We start from the raw sequence: 10,143 nt of genomic DNA, 5'->3' as shown, positions 1-10,143 counted from the left end.
GCCTCCCTAGTAGCTGGCAAAACCTGGAACCAGCGCCGGTGGCCCAGGCGGGACAGGAGCGGGCCGGGGGCGTGGGCAGGCCAGGCAGGGGCGGGGAGTGGGCGGGGAACGGGCGTGTCCCCGCTGCGGTCACCGGGCGTGTCCCCGCTGCGGTCACGTGTCGGGAGGGATGCCAGCTCGCCAGGAGGATGCGCGTTCCAGGGGCGGGCTGCGGGGAGGGGCGGCGCCACCTCGCGCTCCGCCGTGGTCCCGGCGCCGGGTCCCGGAGACAGACGTTACGCGGGCTCGAGCGTCCTCGGGGAGTGCCAGCCAGAGTTGGTGACGACCACTTCCTCGACGTGGGGCGGGCGGACGGGAAGCCTGCGGTCGTGGCCACCGCCTCGGGAGCTCTGGGAGCCCGGGTGACCGCGTAGGTCAGTTTCTCGCGGCTGTCCACGCCTGGAGTTCGAGGCCGGTTCCCGCGCTGACGGGTTCCCGCCGGGCTGCGCTCGGGAGGTCTGTCCGCGCCTGGTTGGGGGTGGGCGCTCCCGTCCCGGGCGTCTCAGAGGATGGTCGGGTCGTGGCGCGGCGACGCAGGGCTGCAGCCGAGCTCGGCTTCCCGGCGGCCGCTGGCTGCTCCAGCGCTGCAGGAAGTTAGGCGTTAAAAGTAACAAGATGTTGGCGTTTGTTGCACTTCCCACTCGGGTGCCACGACCATGCTGGTGCCGCATGCATCCCCTACCAGATCTTCAGCTGCGTGCCTTCTCGGTACTTTCGTGTGTCCATGTGACTTTTTAATTTCCTCCTAACAAGAGGAGGATTGATGCACAATGGAAGTCACGCATTGTTCATGTGACCGTTTCCCAATGTACCGCGTGGTCGGTTCTACAAGCATGAACGAATATCCAAGGGAGATTCTGAAACTGAATGAGAGCGCAGCTGCACAATAGACTTTAACAATTCACTTATCCCGCTGCCCTAATGATTGGCAGGAGGCATTGAAAAGGGTTATTCTGATTTAGTATTAGTTTTCAGTTCAAGTTGTCGTTTTTAGGCAGACGGTATTGTGAAATGGAACTGTGGGCAGTGTGATATTCTTAGCTTAAATAAGGTTGCTTGAATGTTGCAAATGTGGCTATTAGGTGTCTGTGAATAGTTAATAATATAATTAAATCAGCTTTAAAATCGGTGATGTGTTTTCCCTGAAAACTTCAGTCTTTGCCCTGTAATAGGTGCATTCTGGATTTGGAGTTTGGAACCTCCTCACCTCTTTACTCAGCATTTGGGAAATAATTTGCAGATTCGTTTTGAGGGGTAGAAGTATTTGCAGTCTAACCCCGATACAATGAATTTTTTGCAGCAGTTTGATAGGTATAAATTCTGAACCACCCCCCTCCCTCCCCACCCCAAGCTGGAATTGTGAAGATTTCTTAATTACAGCATAGTAACAAAATCCACCTTTTAATTCCCTAATTCTAAACCACTAGGTGGGCTTTGTCTACAGTTTATAGGGGGAAAAGAGGAGAAAACTGTCAGTAACATTCCTTTCTTAAAATTTAACTATTCTTTTTCATTTCTCCCAGGCAGTGTAACTCTTCTCCAGCATTGAGCAACGGATAGTCAAAATAGGAGTTAACTGCCAAAGTTTGAGTAGATTAATCTGAAACATTTGTTATCTCAGTATTTTGTGAAGGTTGTTTATGAAAATGACACTTGCTAAATATCTCGTTGTGAATCAGCAGAAACTTATGGTGGGTGGCTAATTCTTCTCTCTGGAGGCTGCTCATTTTTGCATGTATTATTGTAGCCGACTTTGATTCAGAGCAGTCAGGTATGATTTCTCTGTCTCTTTTTTTTTTTTTTTTTTTTAATTGAGACAGAGTCTTGCTCTGTTGCCCAGGCTGGAGTGCAGTGGCGCGATCTCAGGCTCACTGCAACCTCTGCCTCCCGGGTTGAAGCAATTCTCCCGTCTCAGCCTCCCAAGTAGCTGGGATTACAGGCACATGCCACCATGCCTGGCTAATTTTTGTATTTTTAGTAGAGACGAGGTTTCACCATGTTGTTCAGGCTGGTCTCGAACTCCTGACCTTATGATCCGCCTGCCTTGGCCTCCCAAAGTGCTGGGATTACAGGTGTGAGCCACAGGTATTATTTCTATAAAAGTATTCCTGGCCGGGTGCCATGGCTCACGCCTGTAATCCCAGCACTTTGGGAGGCCGAGGCAGGCGGATCACTTGAGGTCAGGAGTTCGAGAGCAGCCTGGCCAAAATGATGAAACCCTGTCTCTACTAAAAATACAAAAATTAGCCGGACGTGGTAGTGGGCGCCTGTAATTCCAGCCACTTGGGAGGCTGAGGCTGGAGAATCCCTTGAACCCAGGAGGCGGAGATGGTAAGTGAATGGAGATCGTGCTGTTGCACTGCAGCCTGGGCGACAAGAGCGAAACTCCTTCTCACAAAAAAAAAAAATTCTCCCCATCATTTCCTCAAAACAAGGGGAAATGATACTGTTTTAGAACCGACAATTAGGTTGAAGAATACAGCCAGTCTTTTTTGAGTAATAACATGGCACAATGCCGGTTAAATATTAATACATTACAAATTTTCTCCTTGTGGCTTTATTTTACTCAGATATACTCTGTATATCTGATCATAATATTTTTAAGTGGAACTGTGTCAGTTTCTTACCTCTTGACATTACTGGAAGCTGAGCTTTTATACATCATATGTTTTCATTGAGAAAAGTAGTAGGCAGAAAGTAGAAATCAGCCAAATGAATAACTTAGTGGAGAAGAGAGAATATGATATCAAGTGCGTGTGAGAAATTTGATATCCTTCAGAACCTTGTCAGTTCTTCCAAGCTGAGTCTGAACTTTGGCAATCAAAGCTTTTTTGATGACCTAGCAAGTTCTCTGAATTTCCTAGAAAGAGGACAGGTTTTAGCACTGCAGTCACCAGCTTATACTAACAATTCATGAAGTTTAAGAAAAGACACTGTCAGGTAATCTGTATAGTGTATGTATATTTATGATTGTGGTGTCATATAAGTATCTTATGTGATGTTCTTGGTCTCTAGAAATGTTTTTCCTCACGTGGCCTCTGCCACTAATGCTGTGTTGGTACTGTCAGTATTAAGGGGGCTGTGTGAGGTGGGCTAGTATAAGAAATAGTTTTAATGTTATTACTAGGAAGATAAACTAGGTCGCTCACTTTACTTTTATTTATCAGCCTGCAAGTAGGAAATTACTGTATAGTGAAAGCAGTCTTTAACTGTACAATTTCCTATCATGTGACAATGGAAAGTAACCACATGTTTTTACTTTGTGTTTAAAGTTTTTCTTTAAAGAGGTATTTCTGTGATGCATAAATGGTCAGTATTATTATACATGAGTTTAATTGAGTTTGAAAGATAATTTTCAAATGTGAAATAATTGAAATGGGAAAATTTTAATGCATTTTTCTAAAATTTAGGGAATTTTATCATTAAAAGGTAACAATCAGCCTCCTTGCTAGGATTTTTATTACTAAACTTGATTTGTTAAATTTGTAGGGTTCTCTGCTCTTCGTACCTGCTCTGTTTTGAAACAGTAGTAAATAGTTTTCAGAATCTGTCAAATTGAAGTTCAAATCAGGGGTGCATCTAGGAATTAGTGCTTAATTGTTAAAGCAGCTAAAATTATAGCACCAAAGTTATTTTAAACAACTTCATTAAGCAAAGCTATGAAGCTTATTTAATTTTTACTAATTTTAAGAAACATTAAAATTTCCAACCGAATATGGGTAAGATAAATACCTGGTGATATGGCTGGTTTTTTATTATGTCCGTATGGTATCCAAGTTGGTGTGGGTATGGAATGGATATGAATAAGAGAAGGTAATGTAAATTTATCAAATATAAAGTAAATAATAATTTGGTATAAACATTTTATGATTTCAATGCTTTATAAACCATTAGATGACACATAATTGTGGCCAATTCTCCATCATTTCTCCTGTGGGAGATGAATGCTTTTTATTAGGGCACAAAAACTTATTGAGGAAGTTAGAGAAAAAGTTTCACTGAATTAAAAATTAAGTGATTAAAATTTTGTCTTATAACTTAAAACGATACAGGTTAGTGCTTCCCAAAATAGGCTTTATAATTTGCTCCTGTTTTCCTTAAATTGCCATGTTTTAGGTATTCTTTTCAGTTAATAAATAAAGCTTTTTAAAATGAGGCACTCAAAACATAATTCAGATTCAAATTCCTCAGTGCTTACACAGGAACACTAATGAGAATCAATGGCATTTAACTTTTGCAGCTGAATTGAATTTTATAAAATACATAGCAATGCCAGGTGCAGTGGCTCATACCTGTAATCCCAGCACTTTGGGAGGCCGAGGTGGGCGGATCACGAGGTCAGGAGATGGAGACCATCCTGGCTAACACAGTGAAACCCCGGCTCTACTAAAAACTACAAAAAATTAGCCAGGCGTGGTGGCGGGCAGCTGTAGTCCCAGCTACTTGGGAGGCTGAGGCAGGAGAATGGTGTGAACCCGGGAGGAGGAGCTTGCGGTGAGCGGAGATCGTGCCACTGCACTCCAGCCTAGGCGACAGAGCGAGACTCCGTCTCAAAAAAAATAAAAATAAAAATAAATAAATATAAAATACGTTGCATTATTTCACCCCTTCTACATTCTGGCTGTGACTCTACTGTTAATACTTGGCAAGTAACTTTGCCTTTGGGCTTTTCAGTTGCTTCAGCTCTAGAATCAGAGTGTTAGATTAAATATGAATTCGTTTACCAATGTTCAGTTTCTAAAACAAGCAAAAAATGCATTTGTTTATGTCATCACAAATGTCAGTTTTCTGTATACATAATATGTGTATCTATGCACATGTGTGCATGATGTATACACACGTACATACATGTAGGTATATGATTGCATCAGAGAAATTACTGATTGCTAGCAACTAATCATAGTTAGAGCAAATAAGTATTTTTTTTTTGCCATTGCCATGTTTTTATGTAGTTACTTTAATCTTTAATACCTTGCTGGTATTAAAAGAATATAACGTCAGGAGAAAACACACCATTAAGCAGCTAACTACAGGCTGGGCGAGGTGGCTCATGCCTGTAATTCCAGCACGTTGGAAGGCAAGGCAGGATAATTCCTTAAGGCCAGGAGTTCGAGACCAGCCTGGGCAATGTAGCCAGACCACATCTCTATAAAAGATACAAAAATTAGCTGGGTATGGTGGCGTGCACCTGTGGTCCCAGCTACTCAGGAGGCCAAGATGGGAGGATTGCTTGAGTCCAGGAGTTTGAGGCTGCAGTGAGCCACGATTGTGCCACTGCACTCCATCCTGGGCAATTGACTGAGACCCTGTTTCAAAAAAGCAGCTAACTACTTTGGAGCGCAGGGCTAAGCACGGTACTGGTTTTTATGTTTTTAAGATTTAGTTTATAGGATGTGTTTGTTCATAGACATTTAATTTTTCTCATTCAAATTTCTAGCATACAATGTATTTTAAATATTAATGTAACATTCATAAAATCAGTATCTGAGAATTTAAAAACTAATCGCAACATATATTTTTAATAATTTTTGAATAGTCTCCCTTTGTCTTTATTAGGAGTATAGGGCCGGGTGTGGTGGCTCACGCCTGTAATCTCAGCACTATGGGAGGCCGAGGTGGGCAGATCACCTGAGGTCAGGAGTTTGAGACCAGCCTGACCAACATGGAGAAACCCCATCTCTACTAAAAATATAAAATAGCCAGGCATGGTGGCACATGCTTGTAATCCCTGCTACTCGGGAGGCTGAGGCAGGAGAATCACTTGAACCCGGGAGGCGGAGGTTGCGGTGAACCGAGATGGCGCCATTGCACTCCAGCATGGGAAACGAGTGAAACTCCATCTCAAAAATAAAAAGAGTACAAATGCTGGCTGGATGCAGTGGCTCATGCCTGTAATCCCAGCACTTTGGGAGGCTGAGGTGGACAGATCGCTTGAACCTAGGAGTTTGAGACCAGCCTGGGCAACACGACGAAACCCTGACTCTACAAAAAATACGAAAATTAGCTGGGCATGGTGGCGTGTGCCTGTAGTCCCAGCTACTTGGGAGGCTGAGGTGGGAGGATCACTTGAGCCCAGGAGGTGAAGGTTGCAGTGAGCTGAGATTGTGCCACTGCACTCCAGCCTTAGTGACAGACCCTGTCTCAAAAAAAAAGAAAAAAAAAGTACAAATGCCATTTGGCAATTGTGCCAGTCGTATTTTAGATGCTTCCTGATTTTTTGTGTGTGATAAAATGTACGTAACATCAAATTTGCCCTTTTAGGTTTTTTTGTTGTTGTCGTTTGTTTGTTGGTTTTTTAAAAAAGAGTTTCATTCTGTGGCCCAGAGCTGGAGTGCAGTGGCATGGTCTTAGCTCACTGCAGCCTTGAACTCCCGGGCTCAAGTAGTCCTCCTGCTTCAGCCTCCCAAGTAGCTGGATCTATAGGTGTGCACCATGACATTTGGTAATTAATTTTTTTTTTTTTGTAGAGACTGGGGTCTTGCTGTGTTGCCCAGACTGGTCTTAAACTCCTGGTCTCAGGCTATCCTCCTGCCTCAGCCTCCCAAAGCAGTGGGGATTACAGGCATGAGCCATCACACCTGGCCTGTTTTAGCCATTGTTAAGTGTATTATTCAGTGGCATTGCGTACATTCACATTGTAGTACAGCTATCACCACTGTCCATCCCCATGACCTTTTCCTCCATCCCAAACTGAAACTCTGTTCCTGTTAAACATTACTCCCTATTGCTTCCTCCCTTCTCCAGCCACTGGCAACCACCATTCTATGTTTTGTCTGTATGACTTTGACTATTTTAGCTGTCTCATCTAAGTGGAATCATACAATATTTGTCCTTTTGTGAGTGATTTATTTCACTTAGCATGATGTATTCCAGGTTCGTCCATGTTCTAGCATGTGTCAGAATTTCCTTCCTCAATCGATTGAGACAGAGTCTTGCTTTGTCGCCCAGGCTGTAGTGCAAAGTGGTGGGATCTCGGCTCACTGCAACCCCTGCCTCCCGGGCTCAAGCCATTCTTGTGCTTCAGTCTCCCCAGTAGCTGGGACTACAGGCACGCACCGCCACACCAGGCTAATTTTTGTGTTTTTAGTAGAGACGGGGTTTCACCATGTTGGCCTGGCTGGTCTCGAGCTCCTGACCTTAGGTGATCCGCCCACCTCAACTTCCCAAAGTGCCGCGATTACAGCCGTGAGCCACTGCACCTGGCCAAAAAGTTACCTGAATCTGCTGAAATTTGGAGAGCAAGAGCATGGAAAATGAGAAACACAATATTCGGGATTTCAATTTTTTTTAATTTAATGACTTTTTTTTTTTTTTTTTTTGAGACGGAGTCGCACTCTGTTGCCCAGGCTGAAGTACAGTAGCACGATCTTGGCTCACTGCAACCTCTGCCTCCCAGGTTGAAGTGATTCTCCTGCCTCAGCCTCCCCAGTAGCTGGAATTACAGGCATGTGCCACCATGCCCAGCTAATTTTTGTATTTTTAATAGAGGTGGGGTTTCCGTGGTCTGTTGGCCAGGCTGGTCTCGAATTCCTGACCTCAAGTGATCGCCTGCCTTGGCCTCCCAAAGTCTTGGGATTATAGGCATGAGCCACCACGCCCATCCTTCCTTTTAAAGGCTAAATTATATTCCCTTGTATATGTCACATTTTGTTTTTCCATTCATCTGTCAATGGACGTTTAGGTTACTTCTCCTATGAACATGGGAATACAAATATCTGTTCGATTCCTTGCTTTTAGTTCTTTTGGGTATATACCCAGAAGTAGAATTGCTGGATCATAGGTAATTATGTGTTTAATTTTTTTGAGGAACCCCCATACTTCTCTGATGTTTTAAGATTTACAATTGCATGTTGTTATATGTATGACTAGGTGAATTGAGCCTGGATGTCTGAGATTTTAACTTTTCTAATACCTTTAAGAACTCTATTCCTGAAAAGGGCACATTGTTAAATATTTTCAGTTTCTGGCACTCAGGTGAATTGGCTCTTATTGTTGAATTTTATTATCTTTGATTTCTGTAGGAATTTTCTATCTTGGTTCTATAAATTTTATTTTATTTTATTTTATTTTATTTTTTTGAGACAGAGTCTCACTCTGTCACCCAGGCTGGACTGCAGTGGTGCAATCTCGGGTCACTGCAAACTCTGCCTCCTGGGTTCAAGTGATTCTTGTACCTCAGCCTCCCCAGTAGCTGGGATTACAGGCATGCACCACCATACCTGGCTAAGTTTTGTATTTTTTAGTAAAGATGGGGTTTTGCTATGTTGGCCAGGGTGGTCTCAAACTCCTGGCCTCAAGTGATCTGCCCTCCCTGGCCTCCCAAAATGTTGGGAATACAGGTGTGAGCCACTGCATCTGGCCAATTCTGTAGCTATTAAGCTGGAATTTTAAAGAAAAGTAGCAAGCAGTTCAAATGATAAAATAATAGACTCCAACCAAATTTAACAAGTCATCGCCCTTGGAGTTGTAAGTTTTAAAATCTTTGTCAATATTTCAGAACTGTTGGGGCCATAGAACTTATCTACTATATTAAGTGGGGATTCAGTGGCATAGACTATCAAGTATGGTCACCAGTTTAAGTAATTTTATGATATTTATAAGGCAACAAAATATAAATTTTCTTTCCTCAAAAGAATTTAAAAATTAGAAGTCTAACTTTCCCTAGTGGACCTTGGAGGAGAGAAAACATAAGGCAAAAATGGTCTCCTGTCTCTTGATTTTTGAAGCTCAAAACGTTTTCCATCTAATTATTTCCTGGAAAACATTCTCATGGCCATGAAAATCTCATTAATCTAAAAACAGAGCTTGGAATTGCGTGAATGTGAGAAGAGCAGCTGAAAAGTGGTCTTAAAAAATACCATGTGCGCTGATAGAAATGGCTGCAATCCATTGTGACCAGCTGCATTTGGGAATGCTTATCTTCTTCTTTTGGCTTAAACATCAGAGACAAAGCGCTTTTCTGGAATAAGCTCTCATGATTTGGAAGAATGTTTTTAAAAAATCTGTTCAACATATGAATTTGGATGATTCTTGAAAAAATCAATCTTGAAGTTTCTTCTAAAGGTACCTTTTAGTCACAAATTAATGGAAATTAAATAGTTTACAAATTAAAGATGCATCAAATTAAGAAAGTAGTTATCAACCTCGATAATCTGTGGGGGGGTGTTTTAAACAATTTCTCCCTTTTTTGTTGTTTTTGGTTTTTTTTTTTTTTTTTTTTTTGAGACAGAGTCTCACTCTTGTCGCCCAGACTGAAGTGCAGTGGCGCGATCTTGGCTCACTGCAGCCTCCACCTCCTGGGTTCAAGCGATTCTCCTGCTTCAGCTTCCTGAGTAGCTGGGATTACAGGTGCCCATCACCATGCCTGGCTAATTTTTGTACTTTTAGTAGAGATGGAGTTTCGCCATGTTGTCCAAGCTGGTCTCGAACTCCTGACCTCAGGTGATCCGCCCACCTCGGCCTCCCAAAATGCTGGGATTACAGACAGGTGTGAGCCACTGGGTCTGGCAGTATAAATTTTTAAAAATGTATTTCCCATGGCTTATTAGAAAAAAAAACTTAATTTTATGTCACTAGATATACCTTTTGTAAGGCATTGCCTGTAGACCTCCCTATAGGGAGACTGGATTACTTTGTTTTCAAAGGACTAAGTCCTCATCCATCCGCCCATCCATCCATCCGGTTAACTAATATTTGGTTGCCTACTGTGTTCTAGGCACCTTGCTAGGGATATAATAGGGGAACAGAATAGACACGAGGCACTTGTTCTCATCGAGTTTACAGTCTAGGGACAGCAAAATAAATGACCACACTGATACCCGTAGACTCACATATCGTGGCAGGTTGCCATGAGGGCTTATCAAGGAGCTCTAGGTGATATTGGAGATGGATAGAGCAAGTCAGACCACTCTCCAGAAATGTGGATAGTAGTTTATTTGTACACTTGTCTTCCTTATAACATTTAAAAGTTCTCCTAGTGTAAGGCCTGGTTTTATTCATTAGTGTCATCGGAGTTTAGAACAATGCCTAGAATGTGGTAAGCCTTCAAGTCATTGGCTATTGATTCATCCCCTTGTGTGGTATTGGAATTAGGGAAGGCAATGC

The 10,143-nt window shown here is 42.8% G+C and overlaps 1 protein-coding gene across 3 annotated transcripts in view; it reads left to right on the top strand.

Moving 5' to 3' along the window:
- The first annotated feature begins 210 nt into the window (after nt 1–210).
- The window catches only part of OSBPL1A (oxysterol binding protein like 1A), a 233,095-nt gene continuing 223,162 nt past the window's right edge, over nt 211–10,143 (top strand). For 2 of the 3 annotated variants that reach the window (XM_063796042.1, XM_054672214.2), the window contains exon 1: nt 303–413. The gene's annotated coding sequence lies outside the window, so the exon portion shown is untranslated. Of the gene's footprint in view, nt 414–10,143 lie in introns of all 3 variants that reach the window. The other variant, XM_009433810.5, reaches the window with a different exon arrangement.

This window comes from Pan troglodytes, chromosome 17, assembly GCF_028858775.2.
Source record: "Pan troglodytes isolate AG18354 chromosome 17, NHGRI_mPanTro3-v2.0_pri, whole genome shotgun sequence".
In the NCBI taxonomy this organism is placed as follows: domain Eukaryota; kingdom Metazoa; phylum Chordata; class Mammalia; order Primates; family Hominidae; genus Pan; species Pan troglodytes.
The sequence above is the reverse complement of the archived record's forward strand: the minus strand, read 5'-3'. Positions and strand labels throughout refer to the sequence as shown.